General features: G+C 38.9%; 1 protein-coding gene and 1 non-coding gene across 3 annotated transcripts in view; one reads left to right on the top strand and one right to left on the bottom strand.

The window, feature by feature from the left end:
- The window catches only part of FBXL7 (F-box and leucine rich repeat protein 7), a 415,530-nt gene that overhangs the window by 184,124 nt on the left and 216,404 nt on the right, over positions 1-15,002 (bottom strand). The gene's annotated exons all lie outside the window — the stretch shown is intronic.
- On the top strand, positions 9,405-9,506 carry LOC132518905 (U6 spliceosomal RNA). Its single transcript, XR_009540028.1, has one exon. It is a non-coding gene; the product is annotated as a U6 spliceosomal RNA (small nuclear RNA).

Below are 15,002 nucleotides of genomic sequence, written 5' to 3'. Positions count from 1 at the left end.
GCAGGCAGACTCTTAACCACTGCGCCACCCGGGAAGCCCCGTTGTAGTTTTGATTTGCATTTCTCTAATGATTAGTGATGTTGAGCATCCTTTCATGTATTTGTTGGCAATCTGTGTATCTTCTTTGGAGAAATGTCTATTAGGTCTTCTGCCCATTTTTGGATTGGGTTGTTCGTTTTTTTGACATTGAGTTGCATGTGCTTGTAAATTTTGGAGATGAATCCTTTGTCAGTTCCTTCATTTGCAAATATTTTCTCCCATTCTGAGGGCTGTCTTTTCGTCTTGTTTATGGTTTCCTTTGCTGTGCAAAAGCTTTGAAGTTTCATTAGGTCCCACTTGTTTATTTTTGTTTTTATTTCCATTTCTCTAGGAGGTGGATCAAAAAGCATCTTGCTGTGATTTATGTCATACAGTGTTCTGCCTATGTTTTCCTCTAAGAGTTTTATAGTGTCTGGCCTTACATTTAGGTCTTTAACCCATTTTGAGTTTATTTTTGTGCACGGTATTAGGGAGTGTTCTAATTTCATTCTTTTACGTGTAGCTGCCCAGTTTTCCCAGCACCACTTATTGAAGAGGCTGTCTTTTCTCCATTGTATACTCTTGCCTCCTTTATCAATGATAAAGTGACCATATGTGCGTGGGTTTATCTCTGGGCTTTCTATCCTGTTCCATTGATCTATACTTCTGTTTTTGTGCCAGTACCATACTGTCTTGATTACTGTAGCTTTGCAGTATAACCCCCAGACTCTTTTGACTTACATGACATGGGCATTTTTTAGAGCCCAGATCAATTATTTTGCATAACATTCCTCCATTTGGAAATGTCTGTTTTCTCACACTTAGATTAAGGTTTCATATCCTGGACGGGTGTATATCAGAAGTGATATTGTGGAGCAATGTCTCATATCTATTTTTATGTAATTATTTGCAGTCAACTTTTCACTCACCTTTTCTCATTCATTCCAAGAGTACAATATGAAAGATGGCAAGCAAGCACTTTTAGTGTAGTTTCTTATTATGTCCTGACCACTGGTCTGCAATACCTCTGGGCATCAGAATGTCTACTTCACTAACAAATCATGATAACTTTTTTCAGTGGAGTAGGTGATGAGAGAATTGAAAAAAAAAAGGACGGTTTCAGTGCTCAGCACTTACGCATTTTAAATGAACATCCTTAGAACAGTTTGTAAAGGAATCTCAGTAGAATTCTACTTTTTATATCTGCAGGGTGGCTTAAAGTATACACTAGGAAACTAGACCAACAACATGGTCATCATCCCTATGAGACAGCAGAATACAAAGACCAGGTGTTGCTGGGAAGTGGAAAGAAAATAGAAATGCACTGCCAAACATAGCTCTCCATACCAAGTGGCATATTCACTGAGGCCTGGCAAATGTATAGGGCCTTACATGGCAGAATATTTAAACTAAAATCAGTCCATGTCAGGAGACTCTGGACTTTTCTCTCTGTAAGTTTTTGAAGATAATAAAATTTCTTAATTTTCTGGAATAGTTTAGGTAAAGTCATATGCAAATCAAAAATGTTCCTCATTATTCTTTGCTTCCAAGATATTAATTAAATGTTATCATCCAATATGATTTTTAATATAAATGACAGCCACTAAGCAAATCTGGAAATCAGAATAGACTGCTTTCTCTAAAATATTAAGTGAACACTAGCTGTAACTGAAAAGGTAAAATAAAAATAATAAATTCTGTTGTAAATCACTAGCATATTTCTCAATATAATCCAAAGAAAACCCCTTTCTCAGAAATGAGCAAATATAGTAGGCAGAAAATCAGTAAAGACATAGCTGAACTCAATAACACCATCACTCAACTAGATATAATTAACATCTACAGGCTACTTCATTCAACAGTAGCAGAATACACATTTTCCTCAAGCTCACAGGGAACATTCACCATGATAGACCACATTCTGGGCCATAAAACACACCCTAACAAATGTAAAAGAATAGAAATTATACAATGCCTGCTCTCAGACCACATGGGATTAAACTAGGATTCAAAAACAGAAATTAACTTGAAAACCACAAAATACATGGAGATTAAACAGCAGACTTTGAAAAATACATGGGTCAAGGAAGAAATCTCAAGGTGAGTTTAAAATATTTTGAACTACCTGAAAATGAAAACACAACTTATCAAATCTGTGGAATGTAGCAAAAACAGTGTTTAGAGGGAAAATTATGGTATGGAATGCATAGATTAGAAAAGAATAAAGATCTAAAATCAACAATTTAAGTTACCACCTTAGGAAACTAGAAAAAGAAAAGCAAAGTAAATCCAAAGTAAGCAGAAGAAATATTAAGAATTAGGGTAGAAACCAATGAAACGAAAAAGAGGAAATCAATAGAGAAAATCAATGAAGCTGAAAACTGGTTCTTCAAAAAGATCAATAAAATCAATAAGGCTTGGGACTTCCCTGGTGGCTCAGTGGTTAAGAATCCGCCTGCCAATGCAGGGGACACGGGTTCGAGCCCTGGTCTGGGAAGATCCCACATGGCGTGGAACAACTAAGCCTGTGCACCACAACTACTGAGCCTGTGCTCTAGAGCTCATGAGTCGCAACTACTGAGCCTGTGTGCCACAACTACTGAAGCCCACATGCCTAGAGCCCATGCTCCACAACAAGAGAAGCCACCACAATGAGAAGCCTATGCACCACAATGAAGAGTAGCCCGTTTGCCGCAACTAGAGAAAGCCCACACACAGCAACGAAGACCCAACACAGCCAATAAATAAATAAATAAAATAAGTCTCTAGCCAAGGTAACAAAAAAAAAAAAAAAAAAGGGAGAGAGAGAGGGAGGACATAAATTAGTAACATTGGAAATGAAAGAGGGGACCTCACTACAGATCTTATTGAAAATTAAAAGAATAATAAAAGAATACTATGAACAACTCTATGCCCACAGTTTGATAAAGTAGATGAAATGGACCAATTTCTTCAAAGACACAATCTGCCAAAACTCACACAAGAAGAAATAAATAATCTGAATAGGCCTATACCATAAGATGTTAAGCAAAAACCTGAACGAACTTTTTGGCCAACCCAATATAAAAGAAATTGAATCAATAATTAATAACCTTCCAAAGAAGAAAGGATTGGACCCACATGGGTTCACTGATGAATTCTACCAAATATTTAAAGAAGAAATTACATCAATTCTACAATCTCTATCAAAGGATAGAAACAAAGGGAATATTTTCTGTGAAGCCAGTATTATCCCAATACTCAAACTAAACAAAGATATTAGTAGAAAAGGAAACTACAGACGAATATCTCTCATGAACATTGATGCAAAAATCCTCAACAAAATATTAGCAAATCATATCCAAAAATGCATTAAAAAGAAGTATACACCATGACAAGGTGGGATTTATCCCAGGTATGCAAGGCTGGTTCAGCATTTGAAAATCAATTGATGTAATCTATCACAGACTAAAGGAAAAAAAAGTCACAGCAATAGATGAAGAAAAAGTATCTGACAAAATCCAACACCCATTCATAATAAAAACTCTCAGTAAATTAAGAATAGAGCGGAGTTTTCTCAACTTGATAAAGACTATCTACAGGAAACCTATAGCTATCATCATACTTAATGGTAAGAAACTCAAAGCTTTCCCATTAAGATCAAGTACAAAGCAGGGATGTCCTTTCTCACCAGTCTTTTTCAACATCATGGTGGAAGTACTTGCTAATGCAATAACGTAAGAAAAAGAAATAAAAGGTATACAGATTGGGAAGGAAGGTTTAAAACTGCCTTTGCAGATGACATGATCCTCTACGTAGAAAATTTGAAATAATAAACAAAAAACTCTGGGAATTAATAAGTAATTATAGCAAGGTTGAAGGATACAAGGTATAACAAAGTCAATTGCTTTCTTATACACCAACAATGTTCAAAGGGAAGTTAAAATTAATAATGCAATGTTATTTACATTAGCACCCCCCCCCAAAATGAAATACTTAAGCCTAAGTCTACAAAATGTACAAGATCTGTGTAAGGAAAACTACAAAACTCTGATCAACAAAATTAAAGGAGAACTAAATAAATGGAAAGATATTCTGTATTCACAGATAGAGAAATTCAATATTGCCGAGATGTCAGTTCTTCCCAACTTGATCTGCAGATTCAATGCAATCACGATAAAAAATCCAACAAGCTATTGTATGATATCAACAAACTGATTCTAGAGTTTATATGAAAGGCAAAAGATACAGACCAGCCAACACAATACTGAAGAAGAACAAAGTTGGGACAATGATGCTACCTAACTTCAAGACTTAACATAAAGCTACAGTAATCAAGACACTGTGGTATTGTTGAAAGAATAGACAAATAGATCAATGGAACAGAATAAAGAGCCCAGGAACAGGCCCCCATAAATAGAGTCAACTGATCTTTGACAAAGGAGAAAAGGCAATACAATGGAGCAAAGATAAGTCTCCTCAACAGAAGGTGCAGGAACAACTGGACATCTACATGCAAAAAAAGAGAAATGAATCTAGACACAGACCTTACATGCCTCACAAAAATTAACTCTAAATGGATCACAGACCTAAATCTAAACACAAAAGTATAAAACTCCTAGATGGTAACACTGGAGAAAACCTAGATGACCTTGTATATCAGGGGTCCCCAACCCCCTTTTAGGAACTGGCTGCACAGCAGGAGGTGAGCAGTGGGCAAGCAAAGCTTCATCTGCCATCACTTCCCATCACCCGCATTACTGCCTGAACAATCCCTCCACCCCATGTTCGTGGAAAAATTGTCTTCCACGAAACCGGTCCCTGGTGCCAAAAAGATTGGGGACCGCTGTTACATATGACAGTGACTTTAAATACAACAGCAAAGACACAATCCAAGAAAGAAATAATTGATAACTAGACGTTGTTAAAATTTTAAACTTCTGCTCTGAAAAAGACATCAAGAAAATGAGAAGACAAGCCACTGACTTAGAGAAAATATTTGCAAAAGGCACATCTGACAAAGGGCTGTTATCCAAAATATACAAAGCACACTTAAAACTCAGTAATAAGAAAATAAACAACCCAATTAAAAATAGACCAAAGACCTTAACAGACACCGCACCAAAAAGATATACAGATGGTTAAAAAGTTTATGAAAAGATGCTCCCCATTATATGTCATCAGGGAAACACAAATTAAAATAAAGAGATAGCACTACATGCCATTTAGGATGGCTAAAATCCAGTAAACTGACAACACCAAATGCTAACAAGGATGAGGAGCAACAGGAACTCTCACACACTGCTGGTGGAATGCAAAATGGTACAGCCACTTTGGAAAACAATTCGGCAGTTTCTACAAAACCTAAACCTACTTTTATCATATGATCCAGTAATTGTGCTCCTTGGTTATTTCCCCAAAGGAGCTGAAAACTTATGTCCACACGGATGTTTATAGCAGCTTTATCTATAATTGCCCAAACTTGGAAGCAACCAAGATGTCCTTCAATAGGTGAATGGATAAACTGTGGTACACCCAGACAATGGAATATTATTCCATGCTAAAAAGAAATGAGCTATCAAGCCATGAAAAGACATGAAGGAATCTTAAATGCATATTACTAAGTGAAAGAAGTCAATCTAACAAGTTACCTGTTATGATTCTAACTATATGACATTCTAGAAAAAGCAAAACTATAGAGACAATTAAAAAAAAAAAAAGAAAACAGTGGCTTCCAGGAGTGTATGTGTGTTAGTGCATGGGTGGAGATGAATAGGCAGAGCACAAAGAATTTTTAGGGCAATGAAAATACTCTGTATGATATTATAATGATGGATATATGTCATTATACATTTGTCCACACCCACAGAATGCACATACCCAGAGTGAGCCCTAAAGTGAACTATGGACCTTGGGGGATTATGATGTGTCAATATAGGTTCATCCTTGGTAAAAAAGGTACCATTTTGGTGAGTGGTGTTGATAATAGAGGAGGCTATGCATGTGTAGGGGTAGGAGGTGTATGGGAATTATCTGTACTTTCCTTTCAATTTTGTTGTGAACCTAAAAGTATTCTAAAAAATATTTTTTAAAAACCCAAAGAGTCAAATTAAGTAAAAAATCTAGCAATCAATAAGCCAGATAATATTTATTTAATATTATACAAAGTATTATGAACTATAAAAAATTATAAGTTAGTTTCTGAATATGAGCATCTGTAATTTAGTAGCGTGCATGCAAAAATCATGCAAACAGTAAAGCTTCATGTGACATGAATTAACTAATCCACATATAGACCAGAAGAATGTTAGGAGAAGTTGCAGAGGAAGTAGTGATGATGCAGGCCTGATCATGGAGGGGGTAGGATGGAGTATGAGCCGTTAAGGTTGGAGGTCAGCATGATGAACAAGGAAGAAAGGAGAAGGAAGCCAGCAGGCACGGGAGGTGGGCCAATGTCATGTAATCCTGATATAAACATGATGAAAACAGAACTGTATTTGGCAAGCCAGGTATAAGCAAGCTGTTTTAACTTGCCACATTTACACAGATGTTTGGGGTCAGGTTCACAAAGCAAAGAGAAGTACAACACAAGTCTAATAAGAATCCCCGCGTGCAGCAATTTTTTTGGCTAAAAATCACACTGTCTGTACAGTACCTCCTCTGCTGAGGGAACATTTGCCTCAGGAGAGATGTCCCAGGGAGAAATTATAAACAAAAGAGCATTAGCAATCGTGACGTCTGTACACAAAAAACATGGTTTTACAGTTTAGTTTAATCCTCTGTAGACAGTGCTTGATGAAATACATTTTCATGAGATGTGCATATTCTTAGCATTAGAAATTCTAGAGGCTTTGTGAAAATACAGTATGGTCTTCTCACTTGAGCAAATCAAGCCAGAATCATTTAGCACTGCTATTTACACCTCTAGGATACAATTCTTGCAATATGCAAGTACCGAGGAATTAAAGATGACTGTAGAATGTTAATAATAAGCTGCATCTTCACTTAAAAATCTTAATGTTTCTGGTTGGAGAACCAATTTCAGACCATTGTTGAATGTTCTGTTCAGTGGGTCATGTGGCATACATAAACAGGAATGAGATTCCAGAATAAGATGAAGTATAAATTAAAACAATAAACAATTATGAGGCATTGGTTTATACCATGTATCAGCAAGCTACAGCCCATGGGTGAAATCCAGTCTATTGCCTATTTTTGTAAATAAAGTTTTATTGGAACACAGCCACAGCCATTTATTTACATCTTGTCTCTGGCTGCTTTCATGCTATATGGCAGAGCTGAGTAATTGTAACAGAGACCAGATGGCCCACAAAGCCTAAAATATTTACTATCTGGTCCTTTACAGCAAAGATTGCCAAACCCTGGTCTCTGCTTTTAATTGTCAGCGCCTTAAAATATGTGTTAGTTTTCTATTGCCACTGTAATAAATTACTGCAAAACTAAGTCACTCAAAACAACACAAATTTATTATCTTATAATTCTGGAGGACAGAAGTCCTAAAATGAAGGTGTCAGCAGGTCTGTATTCTGTCTGGAAGTTCTAAGGGAGAATTCCATTCCTAGCATCTAGAGGCCAACTGCATTCTTTGGCTTATGGCCCCATCCTCCACCTTGAAAGCCAGCGTTTCAATCTCTCTCTGCTTCTGTTGTCATGAAGCCTTCTTTTCTTCTCTGCTTTTGCCATTACATCTTCTTCTTAGAGACTGACTGTCTTGCTTCTGTCTTATAAGGATCCTTGTTATTACACTGGATCCAGCCAGACTAATCCAGAGTAATCTCCCCATCTTAAGATCCTGAACTTAATCATACCTGCAAAGTCCCTTTTGCCGCGTAACTTAGCATATCATAGGTTCCAGGAATTATGACGGGGCCATCTTCCAGAGGACATTATTTGGCATACCACAATATGTAAAATAATTTATTTTCCAAAGAGAGTGTAGGTGCTTGAAAAGAGACCCAAAGGTGGCTACATGTAATTTAATATAGACTTTTTTTAAAGATTTTTTTGATGTGGACCATTTTTAGTCTTTTATTGAATTTGTTACAATATTGCTTTTGTTTTATGTTTTTGGTTGCAAGGCATGTGGGATCCTAGCTCCCCCACCAGGGATCAAACCCGCACCCTCTGCCTTGGAAGGCAAAGTCTCAACCACTGCACCGACAGGGAAGTCCCTAACACAGACTTCTTAACATCCACCCAACTTCCTCCACATTTCTTAATTCTTCTTTCTCAAACCCTTCCCTCTGAATCTTGACCTCATTTCATCACTGTGTATTGCTATCTCAGAAAACAACTGAGGAAAGACATGTTCTTACATCTGAAACCTCGCATTCTTTGATTCAGAACAACAAAAGCTTTATTAAAATTTAAATGTACAATCTTCTCACAAGTTTTATCAACCAAAAAAATCACGCTACTGGTATGTTTATCATCCTAATTTAGAGGAGACAAAAGCTTCATTCACATATACCTAAAAGACAGGATAGGAAATAATGAATGCCCTCAAAAAGGTAGGGGTAATCTTGCATGCATGCTTTGAAGATGGAGATGTTGGACTTAGGAAGGAAGATGGCAGAAAAGTCTTTATGTAATGGTTTCACTAGAGAAGGGTTGAAAGAAAAGCATAAGACAAGACATGTGTGGGGATGCACCAAAGGGTACCTATGGGGAGAAGCAAATCCTACAAGTTAGATAGGTCACAGGTTATGTGATAGTGGATGGCAAACAGAATGTGGAAAACCTCAAATTCTAGACTAGAGAATTCAGACAACTTATAGATGCTGAAGGTTTCTGGTCTGAGTAGATGCTGGACCAGAGCTGTATTGATGGGATATTAGTCTGGTCAAATTTTAGAGGAAAAAGGGAGGTGAGATGACATAAAAGGGAATAGTTTTCCTTCCACCCCAAATGAGGAGAGAATGTCATGTGACAACGGGGGTAGGGATTGAATTGCTGCAGCTGAAGTTGACACTTGAGGCTGCCAGAAGCTGGCAGAGGCAAGTCAAGATTCTCCTCTACAGATTTTAGAGGAAGCATGGCTCTGCAGACACCTTGATTTCAGATTTCTATCCTCCAGAGCTGTGAGACAATAAATTTCTGTGCTTTAAGCAACGTAGTTCGTGATACTTTGTTACAGCAGCCCAAAGAAACTAATACAACACCTCATGCTCAAAATAACAATAATCATTCAATAAATATTTATTGGCCACCTACTGTGTGTCAGGCACCATTCTAGGTGCTAAAGATACGGCAAACAAAACTGAAAAAAAAAAAAAAAACTAGCTTAGCTCCTACTGGGGAAAAGACAGATAACACACAAACTATTAGGGTTTCATATGGTGATATCTATATGGAAAAAAGTTAAAGCAAGCAAGAGAGTGTGTGTGGTGCTCACTTTGGCAGCACATATACTAAAATGGGAACACAGAAAATTAGCATGGCCTCTGTGCAAGGATGATGCGCAAATTCAGGAAGCGTTCTGTATTTTTTATAGTATATTAACCCATATATATGGAATCTAGAAAAATGGTATAGGTGATCTTATTTGCAAAGCAGAAACAGAGACACAGACATAGGGAAGAAACGTATGGATACCAAGGGGGAAAGGGGTGGTGGTGGGATGAATTGGGAGATTGGGATTGGCATATATACACTACTATGTATAAAACAGGTAACTAATGAGAACCTACTATATAGCACAGGGAACTCTACTTGGTGCTCCGTGGTGACCTAAATGGGAAGGAAATCCAAAAAAAGAGGGAACATATGTATACGAATGGCTGATTCACTTTGCTGTACAGCAGAAACTGACACAGCAGTGTAAAGCAACTATACTCCAATTAAAAAAAAAAAAAGTGTGTGTGTGGGCACATGCGCAAATGGGTGCATATGAGAGCCCAATTTAAGATAACGGGGTCTAAAAAGTCCTCACTGTGAATGAACACCTGAGTATGTGAGGGGTGAATAGTCATCAGGGTACACAGGATTGCTGGCAGAGGGGTCAGCAAGTGCAAAGGCCCTGAGGTCGCAACATTCCTGGTGTAGTCCAGGAAAAGCAAGGGGGTGAGAGCATGGATGGAGCAGAACGTGCAAGAGGAAAACTGGTAAAAGTTGAGAGCAGAGAGTCAAAGAAGGTGTGGGTGGCTGGACTGTGTGTAGACCCTTGTCTATACTGCAAGAACACTGGCTCTACTCTGAGTGGGTCCAGGAGCTTCGAAGGGCTTTCGACAGAGGACTGACATGATCCAGCTCACTCTTTAACTGGATCACCTTGATTGTTTTGTTGAGTGTAGGTTAAACAGGGCCACAGTGGAAGCACAGAGATACCACTTGGGAGATTACAGCAATAATCGGGATGAGAGATGATGGTGGCTTAGAGCAGGGTGGCAGCAATGGACATGATAAGAAATGCCCTGACTCTGTATATTTTGAAGGTAGACGCGAGAATGTTTGCATCTTTAATGATGTCTTTGGGACCACGATGTAATGTCTTAACTTCCCAACTAGATTGTTAAGTTCATTGTGGGCAGGACCCAGGTCTTATGTGTCTCCAGGGACTTCTCCAGTCTTGGCCCTGGCATCTTACAGACAGCAGGTGCTGCATTTAACACACATTCTTGATCTTTCAATAAGAAGGAACTAACTTCTTACTTCCAGAGACCCACCAATGTCATGTGAGTATGATTCCAGAACACTTGCCATTTGAGTCAATGACCAACTATGTGAGAAAATGTTTCCTGGGACAACTCCAACCTTTGTCCTTTGCCAACAACCCTCCAACACATAACTTTACTGCTGTAAATTCAGCTATATTCAAATATTCCAATAGTGTGTTATTAAGCCTTGGGCATTTTTAAATTCCATAAATTTTACTTAAAGTGCTCTTCTGGTCTGAAAACAAAGAAAACCCGAAAGAAAAAGATATAAGTTGGAGGATTCATGTGAATAGAACTGAGAATAAAAGCACATTTGATTATTGGCACAAGTTTCTTGAAGCGAAAGAGGAAAAAAAAGGACTATTTCCTTCTGAAGATATTGTCTCAGAGATTTATACAAGTGTTCAGGGGATCTGATAACTGGTGGTTCATTCCCTAAAGCAAAAATTAACTGGTAAAGAGAACTCTTCAGCATCGAGATGTCAGGCAATGTGATATTTGGCATCAGAAGCTAAATGTGGCACTCCCGTTCAGCTCCTTGCAGAGAGCGGTTGTAATTTCTAGCTACAGTAACTGAAAGTTTATTTGGATTGCTAATTTTTCAGGTAAAGGAATGCTGGGGTTGATTAGTAGTGAAAATTAGGTAAGGGCACCCTTCCGCACCTGCTAAGACACGTGACAGAGAGTGGACCCAGTACTCCGGTGGGATTCAGCACATCTGGTTTTCATTTGGAAAAAAACCTACTTGTTTTACAGGTTTGTGCCTCTGTCCATTAGCTGAGAAATGGGAACCAGGTGATAGGCTGAACTCTTCCCCATCTCTAGGGATGGGGCCATTGTATAAGCACCTCAGTAAGCAGACGACACTGGGAAAGGATGGGTATAGCTCTGTGATTTGTCTTCAGATGTCAAACTGATGTTCTGATTCAAAACCAGGGCAGACAGGTATCATTCCTAATCAGACACCTACCCAGCCCCTGGGCATGAAGAGATTTAGAATGGAGAGCGAAACTGCAAGTAGAAAAGCATTTTAGGTCTTTCGGGAAATACATATCCAAAACTTGGCAGAGAAATAAAAATAGTTGTCGGCCAGTTTAGGAAGACAGCAAGATACAGCAGAAAAACAAAAAGAGAGGAGGTGTTGATACAGAGGTGGGACAGGAAATAAAGGTAAAGGGAGAGAGCTGAAAGAAGAGGAAAGACACAGGGTGGAGAGAGGGAAGGTTGGAGACACATAGAGAAGAATTTCCTGACACTACTCCTGGCTACTTACACAATCCCACAGTGGCTAAAGCAAGCTCTCCCATGAAGACGGAAGGGCATGTAGGTGCTTCAAGAAACTCTGAAGTGATTTTGGGCACAGGAACTCGCCTGACTCATCCAGCTCAGATGGAAAAACATCCCTGTGGTCTGTAATTTACACTTTTGTCCTCTGTAGAACTTTCAAAGTAGGTGCTCAACAATTATTTGTTGAAGGTGATTGAACAGTAAATATTCCAACACAGTACTTCAAGAGCAAGACAGACCCCTGGTTTCTCCTTTGGAAATTCTGTACTGGCGGGAAAAGTAGTATAGCCCTTTGAGGAAGGGCAACACACTGAGGTGAAAATAGCATGAGAAGAAGTCAATATCCAATGGTGGGAATGGTCAGGAAAAATATTTGGGCTAAGAAAGGCTGCATGATCACAGCACTGGATGGTGGATAGGTTGACATATTCTACACCCCTTCCACAAACACACTTTATATGGTTTATAGACGGATCTAGCAAAAAAAATAAAACCCATTTCTGTAACTGGTTTCTGTCTAACCTTCTGACTCCTACTGCATTATATTCCTGGGGAAAATTTCCTAACAGATCCAACCAGTAGATTTTAACGTTGAAGGTTCTAGAAAGTCACAGGTCAACCCTTCCTTCTCACAACTGCTTAGTCCTTCTTTGTGACAACATTCTTGGAACTCCCCAGCCTTCTGGGGCTCTGGGGCTCTTCTGATTCCAAAGTGTTTGGGGAATCACAAAGAGCGTTCCTAATTCCTCATGAAGTTCCTGGCTTCAACCTGGCAAATGCAAAGAGCTGGTCAACCTTCTTTTACCTTGGATCCCTTTGTACAGAAATAGAGCCAAATGACAACATCCCTGCACAGAGTACGTGTCACGAACAAGCATGTAGTGTGTTCATCCCGAGTACATACAGTTTAAAAACATTAGATTTTTATTCTTTAGATTTTTTTTCAAACTGTATAGATTCTTTACTAAAAATGAAAGCTACTTACAGTGAGATATGTGCACAGAGAAACGTTGTTATCCAGGTAGTCTAGAAAGAGTATCGTGGTATTACTTTTTTTTAACCTAGCAAAATGTTAACAGATGAAATCCCTGTCCCCATGCTAAATGGATACCTTAAAGTGGAATTCACTCTGAAATTTTACGTGTAGTAAAGAATATTGAAAATACTTGTACAATTTGCATACACTGGTCTTTTCTGGATCTGAGAGTATGGAAAATATTTGAATAAGATGATTAGCTGATTTTACTTTCAGGAATGAACACCAGAAGATCTGTAATCTATAATTCAACATGCCTCCAGGAGATGCAAATTATTACTATAAAGTGAGTTCTTCTTTAAAAAACTGCTCATCAACTTTGTATAGTGACACATGGTAACTAGACTTATCACAGGGATCATTTGTAATGTACAGAAGTATTGAATCACTATGTTGTACACCTGGAACTAACATAGTGTTGTAGGTCAATTATACTTCTAGTTAAAACAACTGCTCATCAGATTGGCATGGTAATTTGGGGGAAAAGTTACAATCTTGGAACCTCTGATATCAAGGCCCAGTAAAGGGGGGATGCAGATAAATGGGCAACAGAGATATAGGATTGAGGGTGTAAACAGTTAAAGTGAGTGGTGGCATAAGGTATCGCAGAGTGATACTTCTCAAAACCTTTGGATATATTTACAGAACAAATTTCATTTAATCAGTAACTATTAAGAACTTAAAATACATCAAATACTGTACTACTAGGGATATTCATGGTGTTGAGAGGGAATTCAAATGGTAATAGTGAAGCCGGATCCGGTCTCTGTACCCCAACACCAAATTAATTCTTGGAGTTAAGAATTTTGGGTGAAGGAGAGTTAAGAGTTAAGAGTTTTGGGTGAAGGAGAAGCAAAGGGGGCCACAGCGGGCGAATGCCCTCAAGACTGTGTGTCCCAACTTGGAGGGGGTAGTGAGGAGTTTTATAGTAAAACTATAAAGGAGGGCGTGATCTATAAACTATAAACTAAAAAACTATCAAAGAGGGCGTGATCAGCTCATGGACAATCTTCTGATTGGTTGGTGGGGAGGTAAGTGGGAGTCGGCATCATCAACCTTCTGGTTCCAACCCCTCTGGGGTGTACCTGCTTGTGGGCACCATACCTTTTCAACTTCTCCCACCTGGCAGGGGTTTCAGTATCTGCAAAACAGCTCAAAGATACGTATATCCCTTGTTGGGGAACCAGGACCCTGGCCCAAGGCTGTACTACTGTTTCTTTTGACTGTTCCTCCCTCGTCTCCTGCATCCCCTCCATTCCCTAATTAGCAACTGTCTGAACCTGCCCATAGGAACTCAGGGAAGGTCACGGAGGCTGAATTAAGCCTATTTCCTATAATCAAGAAATGGGGAACACAAAGGTTTTTGTGCCCAGGAGCCCTACAGGGTCCTACTCGGTAGTAATAGGAATCCTGATCATCTAGCATCTTATCTTCCTAGTAAAAAAAAAATGTTTCTATCTCATGACATTACTTGAAAATTTGAGGGAGATGTCTCATGAAAACAAATTCTATTGCCTGATTCACGTGGAAATTGGAACCTGATCTACAAATGCCCTATAACCAATAATCGCCCCCCATTCCTTTCTTCTTCCTCCTCCTTCTTGTAGGAATGCAGACTCATGTTTACTGATGTACTGATAGATATATAATAATATTGGAAAGGAAGCCACACCTTCAGAGATTTGTAGGACTTAGAATATGGTATGTAGCAGACAGTGAGAGTCTGAAGGTTGAAAAGCAGCTGATGAGAGCGACCAGGTTAGGAGACGGAAAGGAGGGTGGGCTGCAGCAGAAAGGTGGGAGATGGCAGGATAAACTAGGGCAGGTGAGAGAGATAACTAAAGAATTGAGTCAAGGTCAGGAAGAGTGAATGCATGTGGACAGGGGTCCTAGGGCAAGTAGAGAAAGTATAAGCCCAGGTGAAGAGTGAAAGACTGGGTAAAGTAACGGGGCATGAGAAAAGCGCTTTCCTGGGTTCACTGCCCCAGGTAGATGTTCTGTAAACT

Source organism: Lagenorhynchus albirostris, chromosome 3 (genome assembly GCF_949774975.1).
Source record: "Lagenorhynchus albirostris chromosome 3, mLagAlb1.1, whole genome shotgun sequence".
NCBI lineage: Eukaryota > Metazoa > Chordata > Mammalia > Artiodactyla > Delphinidae > Lagenorhynchus > Lagenorhynchus albirostris.
This window is presented reverse-complemented; position numbering and strand designations above follow the sequence as displayed.